Raw genomic sequence first — 17,645 nt, 5'->3', positions numbered from 1 at the left:
ATAGGCAGGAATGTGTTCTCACCTGTGTGTCACTGGAAATATTGCTGGATAACTGAGTCCCTGTTGTCAATGTCTTCTTCCTCTGTTTCCTCCTCATCACTGTCCACAGGCTCCACAGCTGCCACAACACCGTCATCTGGACCATCCTCCTGCAGAAAAGGCACCTGTCATCGCAAAGCCAAGTTGTGAAGCATACAGCAGGCCACGATGATCTGGCACACCTTCCTTGGTGAGTAGAATAGGGAACCACTTGTCATATGGAGGCACCTGAACCTGGCCTTCAGGAGGCCGAAGGTGCGTTCGATCACCCTCCTAGTCCGCCCATGGGCCTCATTGTAGCGTTTCTCTGCCCTGGTCCTGGGATTCCTCACTGGGGTCAGTAGCCATGACAGGTTGGGGTAACCAAAGTCCCCTAATAGCCACACCCGGTGCCTCTGGAGTTGACCCATCACATAAGGGATGCTGCTATTCCGCAGGATGTAGGCGTCATGCACAGAGCCAGGGAACATAGCATTTACCTGGGAGATGTACTGGTCTGCCAAACATACCATCTGTCCATTCATCGAATGATAACTCTTCCGGTTCCTGTACACCTGTTTACTCCTGTGGGGGGGGACCAGAGCTACAAGGGTCCCATCAATGGCACCTAAGATGTTGGGGATATGTCCAAGTGCATAGAAGTCACCTTTAACTGTAGGCAAATCCTCAACCTGATGGAAAAGGATGTAGCTCTGCATGTGTTTCAGCAGGGCAGACAACACTCTGGACAACACGTTGGAAAACATAGGCTGGGACATCCCTGATGCCATGGCCACTGTTGTTTGACATGACCCACTTGCAAGGAAATGGAGCACTGATAGCACCTGCACTTGAGGGGGGATCCCTGTGGGATGGCAGATTGCTGACATCAGGCTCTGGCTCCATATGGGCACACAGTTCCTGGATTGTGGCACGGTCACGTAGGTGATGATCAAATGTCTTTCCTCCATTGTCGACAGGTCCACCAGCGGTCGGTACAGCGGAGGATTCCGCCATCTCCTCACATGTCCCAGTGGACGGTGCCTAGGAATGACAACAGCGACCACAGGGTCAAACAACTCAGAGGTATGTACCCACAGTCTACACAGAACACCATTCATACACAAAATCTGGCCTGTATTTGTGTTGTGCGACAAGGCCTAGGTCTGTGTGACGCAGTTGGTAATTAGGCCATGTGGGCCCCTGAAATGGCAGCTGCATGACCTCTAAAGTGGGACAATGGGATGTGAGGTAACTGCGCTGGCGTTGTACACCTTCGCGGTAGGCGGTCGCAGACCGCGGCGCAATGCTGCATTGGTTAACCTTGGACCCTATGGGTCCCAGGAGCCAATGACGATGTACGCCCACGGTGATGGTATGCACCGCCGCGGACGTGACTGCTGCGGACGTGACTGCCTTTTTCTAGCTGATCAATCACTCGATACCTGATCTTCGACAGGAGAGGACCTACACTGCAAGTGCTGCTGTGACCTCGGTCTGGAAGAGACAATGGCTCGTGCATCTGGGGAAAGGGCCCCTGCCTTCACTGCAGAGGAGTTGGAGAAGCTCGTGGACGGGGTCCTCCCCCTGTACACACTACTCTACGGTCCTCCAAACCAACAGGTAAGTACACAGGAAGCATGTTGTATGGGCTATGCCTGTGTGGAGAGGGCTGGTTGTAAGAAGGAAGGGGGCACAGTTCTGCATGCATGAAGGACTGTGAATGCATGTGCCACATGGCAAGGGTAGGGATGTGGGCCACTCACTTTGACGGTGCAGTTGGTAATGACTTCTCTTCTTCCCCTGTACATGTCATGTAGGTCAGCGCCCACCAGAAGAAGGATATTTGGCGTGCCATCGCCAAGGACGTCCGGACCCTGGGGGTCCACCACAGACGGAGCACCCACTGCCTGAAAAGATGGGAGGACATTCGCCGCTGGAGCAAGAAGATGGCGAGGCTCAGCTGGGTATGGCCTCCCAACGTGGGAGGGGTGCCCGTCTAACCATGACCCCCCTGATGTTCCGGATCCTTGCTGTGGCCTACCCTGAGTTGGATGGGCGCTTGAGGGCATCACAGCAGACACAAGGGGGTGAGTACAACATCATTCAGCGGACTTTGCGCGCAGTGAAGGTGTCTGGGTGGGGGAGGAGGGCTGTGGGTTTCCCTAGGACAGGGCGAGTTCCGTAGGCTAGGCCCCGTCGTAATGCAGGCCATGTGGCACCCCACCCCACCTCTGTAGAGTGCCAAGTACAGGTATACATGCCCCTGTGTCATCTATGTGTGCAGATGTCGACCATAGCCATGTAGGACATATCCCAGGAATTGCATCTGTAGAGCCCAACAGCGCGACGTATGTAGGGGGCTGCTGTGTCTGTATTGTCCACCAACGGTAGCGGTAAGCCATACACTCAACCTGTCTTTCTTCTGTCGCCCCCCCCCTTTTTGTGGTCTCCCTGTTCTTGTGTGCATCAGCATCATCAGGCGGAGGTACAGTGGCACCGGAGCACGAGGGAGCTGCATCCCACATGGCCATGGAGGGCCACACCACGGACTCGGAATACACCAGTGGGACGGAAGGCGAGGGGAGCAACACAGCGGTCACAGGATCTGCAACCAGCGACACAGACTCGTCCTCCGATGGGAGCTCCCTTGTGGTGGTGGCAAAATCAGTGACCCCCCCCCACTTCTACAGGTACAGTCGCCACCCCCCCCTACCAGCACCACCCTCCCAGCAGTCCCTCAACCTTCGCCCCGTGCCCGCTCACCCAGGAGGGTGGGCATCACCTTCGCCCCAGGCACCTCAGCCCCTGCCCCAGTCACCTCTGCTGCCCTCAGTGAGGAGGCCATTGACCTCCTCAGGTCCCTCACTGTTGGGCAATCTACCATTTTGAATGCCATCCAGGGTGTAGAAAGGGAATCGCAACACACAAATGCATTCCTGGAGGGCATTCATTCTGGTCAGGCTGCCCTTCATCGAACCCTGCAATATCTGGCCTCAGCACTGATGGCAGCCATTGTCCCTGTCTCTAGCCTCCCCCCTCCAACTTCCTCCATCCAGACCCAATCCCCTGTACCCCAGCCTATCCCAAGCACACCATCAGACCAGCCTGCACACACATCACCACACAAGGGAAGCTCAGGCAAACATAAGCACCACACATCCCACAGGCACTCACGCAAGCATCACACACATACTGACACACCAACATCCACTGCCTCCAATGTGTCCCCCTCCTCCTCGTCTCCCTCCTCCCTCCCAGTCTCGTCTACACTCTCACCTGCATGCACTACTACTACAGCCACTACATCCCGCACCAGCACACCCACCACCACACCCCGCTCACGTGCACTCACCACCCCCACTCCCATTTACACGTCCCCTGTGTCCTCTCCCAGTGTGTCTGTGACGCCCCCTCCGAAGATACACAAATGCAGACACACACCCACCCAACAGCCATCCACCTCACGACAGCCTCCAGCCCATGCACCTTCACCCAAAGTCACCAAACGTACACCTCCTACAACCACTACCTCTTCCTCCACTCCCAAACCCCCTCCAGCTACCCGTCCCAGTGTTCCTAAGAAACTTTTCCTGGTCAACCTTGACCTCTTTCCCACCACCCCCCCTCCAACTCATAGGTCCCGTACAAGCACCTCAGCCAAAAAATCTCCGGGACCAGTGGTGCCTGTTACAGGTATATGGAGTGCACCGGCCACCAGGCCAGCCAGTGTGGCACGGAGCCACAGCACAGCCAGTCCCCTCCCCCCTGTGAAGCACCAGAAGTTGGACAGTGCCGAGCAGGAGAGGGGGAAGACTCCAGCCAGCAAAGCCGCTCAAAAGGGTCCTGGGGGGAGTGTCGACTCAGCTGTGACTCCTCCCAAGGTGGGGAAGGGGCAGAAGAAATCTCCAAAGTCTGGGAGGAGCAGCACGGCAGAGAAGACCGCCATCATCCCCGCTGCCCAGGAGGCCACCGCCAGCCCAATCGTCACTGGCCAGGAGGCCACCGCCAGAGTCACTGCCCAGGAGGCCAGCCCAATCTTCACTTGCCAGGAGGCCACCGCCAGAGTCACTGCCCAGGAGGCCAGCCCAATCGTCACTGGCCAGGAGGCCACCGCCAGAGTCACTGCCCAGGAGGCCATCCCAATTGTCACTGCCCAGGAGGCCAGCCCCATCGTCACCGCCCAGGAGGCCAGCCCAAACGTCACTGGCCAGGAGGCCACCACCAGCCCCAGAGTCACTGGCCAGGAGGGCCCCACAAGCCACAGCCCAGCTGACCCATGAAGGACCGCCAGCCACAGCCCGGCTGGGCAATGAAGGATCGCCTTGGCAAGCACCGGTGAACAGGCCAGGGACCGCTGAACAAGGCAAAGACCGCCATGGCAAGCACCGCTGAACAGGTCAGAAACTGCCAACTCAAGCACCGCTGAACAGGGCAAAGACCGCCATGGCAAGCACCGCTGAACAGGGCAAGCACCGCTGAACAGGGCAGAAACTGCCAACTCAAGCACCGCTGAACAAGGCAAAGACCGCCATGGAATGCACCGCTAAACAGGGCAAGCACTGCTGAACAGGTCAGGAACTGCCAACTCAAGCACTGCTGAACAGGGCAAATACCGCCATGGCAAGCACCGCTGAACAGGGCAAGCACCGCTGAACAGGTCAGAAACTGCCAACTCAAGCACCGCTGAACAATGCAAAGACCGCCATGGAATGCACCGCTGAACAGGGCAAGCACCGCTGAACAGGTCAGAAACTGCCAACTCAAGCACCGCTGAACAGGGCAAAGACCGCCATGGCAAGCACCGCTGAACAGGGCAAGCACCGCTGAACAGGTCAGAAACTGCCAACTCAAGCACCGCCGAACAGGGCAAAGACCGCCAAGGTGAGCACCGCTAACCCATTAGCGGCAGGGGCAGTGACGCAACTGGGACCGTCACGGGGTGAGTGCTGCACTCTGGGCTCCAGTCCCCCTCCAGAACCAGTGGAGACATGCATCCACTCCGTCTGTCCTGCACAGGATGAAGCACTCTTGGCACCAGTCCCCCTTCAGAACCAGTGGAGACATGCATCCATTACCTCTGTCCTGCACAGGATGAAGCACTCTGGGCACCAGTCCCCCTCCAGAACCAGTGGAGAAATGCATCCACTTGAGAGACTGTGGCTTTGCACTCCCCAGAATGGTACAGTGGGCAACCCACCCACTGTAGAGACTTGAGATACTGTGGCTTTGCACTCCCCAGGATTGAACAGTGGGCAAACCACCCACTGTAGAGACTTGAGAGACTGTGGCTTTGCACTCCCCAGGATGGTACAGTGGGCAACCCACCCACTGTTCTGAGTTGAGAGACTGTGGCTTTGCACTCCCCAGGATGGTACAGTGGGAAACCCACCCACTGTAGAGACTTGAGAGACTGTGGCTTTGCACCCCCCAGGATGGTACAGTGGATAACCCACCCACTGTAGAGACTTGAGAGACTGTGGCTTTGCACTCCCCAGGATTGAACAGTGGGCGAACCACCCACTGTAGAGACTTGAGAGACTGTGGCTTTGCACTCCCCAGGATGTTACAGTGGGCAACCCACCCACTGTAGAGACTTGAGAGACTGTGGCTTTACACTCCCCAGGATTGAACAGTGGACAAACCACCCACTGTAGAGACTTGAGAGACTGTAGCTTTGCACTCCCCAGGATTGAACAGTGGGCAACCCACCCACTGTAGAGACTTGAGAGACTGTGGGCCTGATTACAACTTTGGAGGAGGTATTAATCAGTCCCAAAAGTGACAGTAAAGTGACGGATATACCACCAGCCGTATTACGAGTCCATTATATCCTATGGAACTCGTAATACGGCTGGTGGTATATCCGTCACATTTGGGACGGATTAACACCTCCTCCAAAGTTGTAATCAGGACCTGTGGCTTTGCACTCCCCAGGATTGAACAGTGGGCAAACCACCCACTGTAGAGACTTGAGAGACTGTGGCTTTGCACTCCCCAGGATGCCTCAATGGGCATGGAGCCCCCTCGTGGATCTGGCATGGTGCACTCATCCGGCTGAGGTGCCCCCCCTTCCCTTCCCCCTGAGGTGCCTGTTGTATTTCTCTCTGATGCCCCAGCAGTGTTCTCTCCGTTTTGATCAGGTATCTAGTGTGGGCCTCGCCCATGCATTTTGGGCCCAGTGGTCCACTGGACAATGAATGGTGCATTACCTGCACTACTAATCATGGTGTATATTTTGTTTAATGTGTATATATATATATGTATATATTTGGTTACTGTATTTTGATATATTACAATGGTTACACTAATTTCCTTTTGTCTTTGCATTCTTCCGGGGAGTTGGGGGTTGTTACTGTAATGTTTGGATATGCATTGGTGTGTGTGTTGTTGTGGGTGAGGGTCGGGGTGGGGGTTGGGATGTTGGTTGTGTGTGTCCCTGTGTTTTTCCCTCCCCCTCCCCTATGTCGTAGGTGCAGTACTCACCGTGGTCTTCGCCGCCGGCATTGATGATCCTCGTCTAGGAGCAGGAAGACTATCACTGGCAGAATATGGAATTCCGGCTCCATGGTGTCGTCGTTCCTCGTGGAGTGTGTAGAGGCGAGCGTTTTCCCTTTGAAATGGCTGTTTCCGCCGTGTTTTTATCCATGGTGAATCCGTCCCGGAAAAGGTGGCGGATTGGTAAGTTGTGATACTATGAGCGGTACATTGTCCTCCGCCTGTCTGTTGGCGGTGACCGCCGCGCTGTTTGTCTGTACCGCCGTGGCGGTCGGAGTGTTAAAGTGGCTGTCTTTGTTGGCGGTTTCCGCTACGGTCATAATTCAATTATTTTTACTGCCAGCCTGTTGGCGGTTTTACCGCCGCTTTAACACCAACCGCCAGGGTTGTAATGAGGGCCTAACACTGTGCGAGAGACTCATGCAGTGCTACACCCTGCAACAACCCTATGTGGGCCATCTATAGACAATGGAACAAGATGGTATAAAGGGGAATTTTTGAAAATTACATTACACTACCCTGACACTTCGTAAGACATGTGACTCAGGTACTCAAGCTTGTCCTGCAAGGCACCGAGAGGTGCTTTGTAATAGACATACTGTAAAGTCTGTAATGATAATGCGTTGATTAATCCATGACTCAGGTGGCAATGTTGTCTAATGGTTTAGAATGCCCCATATATATTGCCCCCTAAAGCTGGTAAGCCCCGGCGGTAACATAATGGCAGGGGCAGGGGTAATATGCCTTAAATGATGACAAAGTTGCCCTATACATGCATTGGCCAACTTTGTTGACAGAATCCTGGGAATTTATGGTAGGCTGACTGTGCTTTGGCGTTTCATACATGACACTATGCCCAAGTACTGGTGTTGTCATGGCCTCTGAAATGAGTGCCTACGTGATGGTTGTGCAGGACTCACCAGACATCTGACCTGCATTGGTATCATGGTTGGCCTTTTGAACTCCAGGCCTAGACTGGCGCTGATACACTTAATTCTGGTTGCATACAACCTGTCCACAAGCACTGCATGCAGCACTCAAACTTATCTGCTACTGTCATTCAAGAGCAGTGAACAGTAAATAGTATGCCAATAGGAGACTCACCAACACGTCCACTGCTCTCAACCCCACGGTGACCAGCCACACAAAGCCACCAAACTCCATCTCTGACATCGTCATCAGCCTCCCCCCTACCAGACATGATTCTAATGGTCAAAGATGGCCCCGAAAAACAAGACAAAATTCAAATAAATGGACACTCAACCCCACCAACTAATTCCAACTATCGCCAATGTTTAACCACCCCGGACAGACACTCCGCAGTACAAATACAAAATTTGACAAAAATGACACAAAATCACAAGAACTGGGACAAAATACACACAATATATGACAGGACACAACAGGAGGGACACTACACACTTCTAGCAACAGCCAAGACACAACCACCAGCTCCAACACACAACCCCACAGTCAGAAATGTTCAATGCAATAGTTCTGATTTGCTATTATATATTGTGTTTTTGTCTGTGATGCTCTGATGTTGTCATACAGAGCATACTATTTAAAGCTACATACACAGCTCAGGCATTGTTCATGATGGGTGAAGCATTGCAACCTACGAGTTATGACCCGACGACTGTCTCCGTATGTAGATTTAGACCTTATGGATACTTGTGTGAAGCCTGCATATTTATCTGACGTGTACATCTTTGGTACATGGTGTGTATAACACACTCAGCCTACATTCCACCCATATTATGTTTTGATCTAAAAAGTTAAATGACACTACTTGTAATTATCAATGATTTTTGGTTTTGTGTGGTGGCCCTGCAACCCTAGCGGCATATAGGGGGTCATTACGACCTCGGCGGTCTTGGAAAAAGACCGCCGAGGCCGCGGGAGACAGAATACCGCCATTGCCGGCGGTATTCCTGTCTCCCTATTATGACATTTCCGCTGGGACAGCGGACGGTAACAGTGTTACCGTCCGCAGGCCCAGCAGAAATGTCACATCAACATTGCAGCCGGCTCGTAATAGAGCCGGCGGCAATGCTGGTGTGCAGCGGGTGCAGTAGCACCCATCGCGCATTTCACTGCCCGAAATTTGGGCAGTGAAATGCGCAACGGGGCTATGCCTGGGGTCCCCTGCACTGCCCATGCCAAGTGCATGGGCAGTGCAGGGGCCCCCAGGGGCACCCCAAGTCCCCTTACCGCCAGCCTTTCAATGGCGGTGTTTACCACCACGGACAGGCTGGTGGTCGGGACTCATAATCCCCAGGGCAGCGGTGCTTGCACCGCTGCCCTGGGGGTTATGACCGGCAGAAACCTGGCAGTAAAGTGGAGGGGCCGGCGGTATTGCCGTGGCTTTTCCGCCACAGTCATAATTGCTGACGGAACACCGCCAGCCTGTTGGCGGTGTTACCGCCAACTTACCGCTGGCCGTCAGGGTCGTAATGACCCCCTAAGTCTCATACATGCTGATCTGCATTCCACAGATGTGTCCATTCACTGTGTGAGGTAATGTGTACCCCGTGTCAGGACTGTGCCCCATGGCAGCGGAAGGACAGATTACCATGGGTATTCAGTGCACGCCCAACTTCTACCATTGGTTGTTATACCTGGGCAAATCATGATGACCATAGTTACTAATGATGTCCCCCCCTTGTCACACATGTTCCATGTAGCCATTGCAACTCTCACAGTGAGTTGTAACAGTGTTCTGTTCCAACATGACTTAATTTCAATTTTTTGACATCCACTACCTCATGTGTGGGCCCCTTGCATACATCCTATTTGGACATGATGTAGTTGTGTCTGATGACCTATTGACTAAAAAGTTGCCAACGTAGATTTACAAAATATGTAATGGTCCATAGGTTGTGTCCTTCGGTTGTCACATACCAATGATGAGGCTGTTTGTGATGTGTGTGATGGTGGCAGTGCAATCTTGCACATCACATATGATGTTGCAAAAGTACTTGTCAAATTCCTGTCTATAACACGATCCCTGACCTTTAACTCACATTCCTATGCTATGTGTAGTAGAGATTGAAAAGACCAAAGCAGGATTTGTTGTATTAGTGAAGTGTTTATTTACAAACTAAAGAAGGTGAATTCAGTGGTTCTTAAGAGTAAAAGTTTTCAACTCTGTGCTGTCTCTGGCGTACCCCAGCAGGTATGTTGTGCTGTTCCCCCTCCATATTGTCACCACCATCCTCCTCCTCCTCAGGCAGGTCAGCTACCTGGTCGTACATCAGAATGTTTATCCACACACATATGTTGTTCAGGATAGCACATATCAAGGTGATTTTGCACACTATTTGTGGGGCATATAGGAGGCTGCCTCTTGTGATGTCCAGGCACCTGAATCTTGTTTTGAGAATGCCAAATGTCCTCTCCACGATATTGTGTGTCTTATGGTGTCCCTCATTGTATGCAGGTTCCCTTGCTGTGCTTGGGTTGGCAGATGGGGATATCATCCACAGCTTTATGCCATAACCCTCATCCCCTGCAAAAGATAAAAGGTGTAAGTTGTTGTTTAAGCTTGAAACAGGTTTGTCATGTAGCATAGCAGTTGTTATTTAGATTTGGTTGTGACTCATACGTGTTTGTGTTATGGTGTGAGTTCCTGGCCTTTTGCAAAGTTTACTTAGCACTGTATTGTTGAACATGACAATCTTGTTTATTGGCTCATGGAGCTGGGACATATGTTTTGGAATCCTAACTGATGGTCAGTATGTATGTACCATGTGTTGTGTACTGCACCTTTGTTTCAGTGTGCTATCACTAGAGGGGACGTTACATATCCTCACAACACAATAGGGTCAGATGTGGTGACAATGTGGTAGCCCTACAGAGCCTGGACATCCCAGCCATATTGACATGTGTCATTACAGATGAAGTGCAACACTTAGGCTCATTTGGATGAGTAAGTAACATTGCACAACACAGCTCCAACATTGGCAGCACTGTGCTGCAACGTTTTGACTATGCAGGAATGCACCATGGAATGCACCAGGAATGCACCTAGTAAGTCAACCCTTTGTTGTCTTCTGCTCCGGTGCCTAATATGCAGCCGTGTACCAAGACTACCAACCTTGCACCAGGGTGCTTGGCTAGCTGCTCCATGGAGGTGGATGTATCTATGCAACAAGGGACACCTTACTATACATATACATTTTTGATGGGCAATTGGCTCTTTCCGTGTGTCCAGCAGTATGCAGCATGCATAGGTGGCACATTCATATGAGGTCAAATCACAGTTAATTTCATTTTTGCAACCTTCAAATAGCACCCTTGGGGTGGGGTTTGATGTTGGCACTGCCTCAGGTTTTTGGTGACACCTACATTTGTGTCAGCGTCATAATGCTATGTGTTTTGTGGTGGAAGACCTGCAGCTACACACAATGCAAACCCCTTCCACGCTAAGTGCTGCATGGGAGGGTGGGCAAATTCCAAAGTGGCTTCAAGTCACAGAAGAGTGGTCATCTGCAAACTTGTATTTACAGTGCAGGCCATAACAATAGCACTAGAAGCACTTAAATAGGCCCCTTAATGATCCTGAGTGTCATCTGATGTTTGTGGCAGCAATAAGGTATCCAAGTGTTTGTATCTCATTGTTTCAGGATGATCAATGTTAGAAATGGGGTCTTTGGTTGGCAGTCCGTTTACCCCCTGTCCAAGCAAGGACCCTCACTCTAGTCAGGGTAAGTCACACACAATCCAAATTATCCTGTGCCCACCCTTGGGTATCTTGGCACTGAGCAGTCAGGCTTAACTTAGAAGTCAATGTGTTTGTGCAATAAATCATACAAAAACACAGTATAGCACCACAAAAATATACCACACAGTGTTTAGAAAAACATATAATATTTATCTGATAAGATGCAGGTCACAACGATTAAAATGCAACAAGTATATGTTGAGCTATCACTGTAAAAGTGATATAAAGGTGGTCATTCTGACCTCGGCGGTAAAAGGCGCCTACCGCCGGTCAGAAATCCTCCATAATTCCGCCGCGGTAACCCGCCACGGTCATTCTGACCCGCAGCAGCCAAACCTCCGAAAATCCGACAGCCACAACAGACCGCCAGACCAGCGGTCGGCGGAAAAGTGGAGGTGACCAAACCTCCACCGTCACGCCAACAGAAATACGCCCATGCCATTACGACCCACGAATCCACGCGGCGGTCTTTCAAACGCGGTTTTCCATTGGCGGGACACACCGCCGTGGTCAGAATACACACAAACGAACAAAACTCAGCCACATTGGCCGATTTGAATTCCACACACCTGATACACATACACACACCATTCCCACACACACAATACAATATAAAACACACACCCACATCACCCACAAACCCCTACGACCAAAAATTCAGAAAGAAGCACTGAGAGACACATCAGCGATCACAGAATACCATCACACAGAGGCACACTACACCATCACCCACACAATATCCACACACAAAACAACACACACCACCACACTCAACACACTTAACTACACATACTCCACCCCACACATCATACACACCACTCCATGGCACCCCAAAGACACCCCCGCTTCTCAGACGAAGAACTCAGGGTCATGGTGGAGGAAATCGTTCGGGTAGAGCCCCAGCTCTTCGGCACACAGGTCCAATACACCAGCATTGCCCGGAGGACGGAGCTATGGCAGAGGATTGTCGACAGGGTCAACGCTGTGGGACAGCACCCCAGAAATCGGGAAGACATCAGGAAGCGATGGAACGACCTACGGGGGAAGGTGCGTTCCATGGTATCCAGGCACAACATCGCCGTGCAGAAGACTGGCGGAGGACCCCCACCTCAACCCCCACAATTTACAACATGGGAGGAGGAAGTCTTGAACATCCTGCATCCTGACGGCCTCGCAGGAGTCGGCGGAGGAATGGATACTGGTAAGTTGAAGCTTCAATACTGCTTCCCCCCCACCTGCATGCCAAATCATACCCCAACCCTCACCCCCATCCTCGAACCCCACCCTCACCCCCACCCCCATCCTCACCCCCACCCTCACCCCCACCACCATCCTCACCCCCACCACCATCCTCACCCCCACCCCCAGCACACCTATTCCCTGCCAATGTCTCACCATCACAACCCACACATCCCAAAACCTAGGCCTGCATGCGTCCACTAAGCATGGACACCCATCACCAAAGCATGCCCAATGCATATACACATCCCCCCCACAAGCCACCCTCACCAAAGCCCCCACACACGAATGCCAGCACTTGGGGACACGGGAACCCACAGATACACCCATATGCCACACATTGAAACTATAACCATACCTCTATACCCCTGCAGGACCCGACCGTCAACACACCGCCACGGAGGGCCCAGAATTCTCCACACCCCCCACCCAAGAGGCCGTCAGCGATGACAGCAGCTCTGTCGACCTGGACACTGATGACCAGCCCGGACCATCGGGGACCTCTGGACAGTCGGTTCCCCTCACACAGGCACAGGCCACTACAGACCCAAACCCCTCTGGGAACACCGGCACAGCTCCCACCCAGCGGGCCCATGCCTCTGTCTCCAGGGCGCGTCAATCTGCGGTGTGTCTACCACTACAGGGCACCCAGGATAACCCACCACCCCAACAACAACAGGGACCTGGGGGCAGTGGTAGTGGGCACACCGGCCAGGGGGCAGAGGCCCAGGGAAACAGGGCAACTCGGAGGGCAGCTGTGCGACAGGGGGGGGACGGGCCCAGGGAACCCACTCTCCACGAGGCCCTCACCACCATCATGGGAGCATACAACCGCTCCCAGGAGACGATGGCGACGGTACTGGCCCAGTTCCAGGAGATCCAGGTACTGCAGGAGGAACACTATCGGGGGTACAGGGAGGACATCAGAGCCCTCACCTCCACCCTGGTTACCATGGTAGGGCTGCTGCAGGACCTCATCAACACCAGGACGGACACTCAACAACAACAAAGGGCCCCTGCCACTAGCCTGGCCCAAGAACAGCCAACCACCTCCGCCGGCGCTAGTGGACAGGAGGCCCCCGCACAACCGCAGCCCACCAGACCCCCACCTCCTGCAGGAGAAGAACCACCCCGCAAGAGGGCCCTGAGATCTCGCAAGAAGACAGAGTAGGATGTCAAGACCCCCGCCAGCAAAGGATACCACCTGATGTCAGCCCACTGTCCCACATTGTCACCCTGTCCATCCTTGAACTGCCCATGCTCCATCTCTCCACAGGCCTCTGGACAATGCACCTGTGTGACTGTTACTCTGGACTCTGCCATGGACATTCCTTCACCATAGCCCCCACCCACTTGAAACCACCCATCCCATTTTGAGCACTGAAATAAACACCTATTTTGCACAAAACTATCTGGAGTCTGGCTGTGATTTCAAAATATTGTAATTGACATGACATTGCAAATATGTCCTTGTACATAGTGAAGTCAACAAACAGCTGCCACAAAGCTGTAGTCCATTGGGAAACGAAGCACAGGACTCGTAGTGGGGACCCCAGATCTGAAATAGGGAGGGAAAAGCCACAACTCAGTCATCATACACTGGGGCAAATAGACAGGCAGCAGAGATGCAGGAGAGTAGTTCACATTTACTAAATTATGTTTGAATTGTTACCTGTGTCCTATTGGAAGTACTGTTCAATGATTCTGTCCCTGTTGTCTGTTTCAGCACCGTCGTCTTCCTCCTCGTCACTCTCCACAGGTTCCACAGCTGCCACAACACCACCGTCTCGACCATCCTCCTGCAGGAAAGGCACCTGGCGGCGCAAAGCCAGGTTGTGAAGCATGCAGCAGGCCACGATGATGTGACACACCTTCTTAGGTGAGTACATTAGGGATCCCCCTGTCATATGCAGGCACCAAAACCTGGCCTTTAGGAGGCCAAAGGTGCGTTCGATCACCCTCCTAGTACGCCCATGGGCCTCATTGTACCGTTCCTCTGCCCTGGTCCGGGGATTCCTTACTGGGGTCAGTAGGCACGACAGGTTGGGGTACCCAGAGTCCCCCAATAGCCATACACGGTGTCTCTCTAGCTGTTCCGTCACGTAAGGGATGCTGCTATTCCTCAGGATGTAGGCGTCATGCACTGACCCTGGGAATTTGGCATTTACATGCGAGATGTACTGGTCAGCCAAACACACCACCTGGATGTTCATGGAATGGTAACTTTTTCTGTTCCTGTACACCTGCTCCCTGTCTCTTGGGGGAACCAAAGCCACATGGGTCCCATCAATGGCACCAATGACGTTGGGAATATGTCCAAGGGCGTAGAAATCACTCTTCACTGTAGCCAATTCGCCCACCTCAGGGAAAATGATGTAGCTCCTCACGTATTTCATCAGGGCAGACAACACTCTGGATAACACCTTTGAAAACATGGGCTGAGACATCCCAGAAGCAATTCCCACTGTTGTCTGAAATGACCCACTTGCCAAGAAATGGAGTACTGACAGGACCTGCACCAGAGGGGGAATCCCTGTGGGTTGGCGGGTGGGGGACATCAGGTCGGGCTCCAGCTGGGCACACAGTTCATGTATAGTGGCACGGTCAAGCCGGTAGGTCAGGATAATGTGGCGTTCTTCCATTGTCGACAGGTCCACCAGTGGTCGGTACACGCGAGGATTCATCCGTCTCCTCGCCAAACCCAGCGGACGGTGCCTAGGAAGGACAACATGGAGCACAGAGTCAAGCAACCCACAGGTACGTACTCACAGCTTGCACAGTAAACGATTCTCTATGCAGTGAATGGCGTGTCTGAGTGGCTATGCAAGGCCTAGGCCTGTGTGACGCAGTTGAAATTGAGCCATGTGGACCCTCGAAATGGAGGCTGCCTGACCTGTGAAGTGTGACAATGGGATGTGAGGTCAATGCGCTGGCGTGGCACACCGCGGCGGTCGGCGGTCGAAGACCGCGGCGCGAAGCCGCATTGGTTAACATTGAAGCCTATGGGTTTCAGGAGCCAATGGCGAAGGGCGCCGGCGGTGGCGGTACGCACCGCCGCGGTACGCAGCGCCGCGGGTGTGACCGCCATTTTCTATCTACTTATTCACTCGCGACTTGAACTTTCACAGGAGAGGACCTATACTGCAAGTGTTGCTGTGACCTCGGTCTGGAAGGGACAATGGCTGCTGCGCCTGGGGAAAGGGCCCCTGCCTTCACTGGAGAAGAGTTGGAGAAACTTGTGGATGGGGTCCTCCCCCAGTATGCGCTACTCTACGGTCCTCCAGACCAACAAGTGAGTTTAATTCAATATGGATTTGGGGCCACTGGCTGGCTTGGGGGCCTGGCGGGGGGCCTGGCGGGGATGGGGGGCATGTTGGGCCAGGCGGGGGGCCTGGCGGGGGGCCTGGCGGGGATGGGGAGCATGTTGGGCCTGGCGGGGGGCCTGGCGGGGATGGGGGGCATGTTGGGCCTGGCGGGGGGCCTGGCGGGGGGCCTGGCGGGGATGGGGGGCATGTTGGGCCTGGCGGGGGGCCTGGCGGGGGGCCTGGCGGGGATGGGGGGCATGTTGGGCCTGGCGGGGGGCCAGGCGGGGATGGGGGGCATGTTGGGCCTGACGGGGGGCCTGGCGGGGATGGGGGGCATGTTGGGCCTGGCGGGGGGCCTGGCGGGGGGCCTGGCGGGGGGCCTGGCGGGGATGGGGGGCGTTGGGCCACTGGCAACGAAAATGCAGACAAACTTGAACGTGGTATTTCTCCCTCCCTGTACGTGTCACATAGGTCCGCGCCCATGAGAAGATCGGGATTTGGCGTGCCATCGCCAAGGAAGTCCGGACCCTGGGGGTCCACCATCGACGGGGCACCCACTGCCGCAAGAGGTGGGAGGACATCCGCCGCGGGACCAAGAAGACCGCCGAGTCTCTGCTGGGGATGGCCTCCCAACGTAGGCGGGGTGCCTGCCGTCAACTGACCCCCCTGATGTTCCGGATCCTGATTTGGATGGGCGCGTGAGGGCAGCACAGCAGACACAAGGGGGTGAGTACAAGCATTATCTACTCTGTTGTCGCGCAGTGGAGGTGTCTGGGTGGGGGAGGAGGGCTGTGGGTCCCCCTAGGCCAGGGCGATATCTGTAGGCTGGGCACCCCTGTAAGCCCCTGTGTCCCCAGCCACCACCCTCAGTAGTGTGTCAGTACAGCCATCCCTGGGCCGTGTCATCCATGGGTGCAGTTGTCAACTCTAGGCGTGTAGGGCATGTTCCACGGAATGCGTAGCGGACCCCAAGTGCGCAACTTAGTGCAGGGGGCATCTGTGTCTGTCATGTCCGCTAACTGTACCGGTGATCCATGTACTCAAAATCTCTTTATTTCTCTCTCCCCCCCCCTTTTTGTTTGTCTTTCTGTGCTTGTGTGCATCAGCATCATCAGGCGGAGGAGAAGTGGCATCGGGGCAGGAGGGAGCTGCATCTCACATGGCCCAGGAGGGCCATGCCACAGAGTCTGACTGGACCAGTGAGACGGAGGGCGAGGGGAGCTCCACAACGGGGACGACTGGACCCTGCAGCGACACGGACACGTCCTCGGAAGGGAGCTCCCTTGCGGGGGTGGCACCATCCGTGCCCCCCGCCATTACAGGTACAGCCGCCACCCAGCGCACCATCTCCGCCCTCCCAGCAGCCCCTCAGCGTTCGCCCCGTGCCCGCTCTGCCAGGAAGCCGGGCATCTCCTTCGCCCCAGGCACCTCAGGCCCTGCCCCTGTTACCCCCGCTGCCCTCAGTGAGGAGGTCATTGACCTCCTCCGAACGCTCATTGTTGGGCAGACTACCCTTTTGAATGCCATCCAGGGGGTGGAGAGGGAGGTTCATCGCAGCAATGCGTACCTGGAGGGCATTCATTCGGGTCAGGCTGCCCATCAGCGATCGTTCCAGGCTCTGGCCTCAGCACTGACGGCAGCCATTGTCCCTGTCTCCTGCCTCCCTCTACTAACTCCCTCCTCCCAGTCTCCTGTTCCTCTGCCTGTCCCACCCACACCATCAGACCAGCCTGCACACACCTCAACACCCAAGAGCAGCTCATCCAAACATAAGCACCACAGATCACGCAGACATTCACACAAGCAACATTCCGATGCAGACATGCCAACAGTCACTACCACCTCTGTGACCCCCACCT

Source organism: Pleurodeles waltl, chromosome 8 (genome assembly GCF_031143425.1).
Source record: "Pleurodeles waltl isolate 20211129_DDA chromosome 8, aPleWal1.hap1.20221129, whole genome shotgun sequence".
NCBI classification, from domain to species: Eukaryota; Metazoa; Chordata; class Amphibia; order Caudata; family Salamandridae; genus Pleurodeles; species Pleurodeles waltl.
This window is presented reverse-complemented; position numbering follows the sequence as displayed.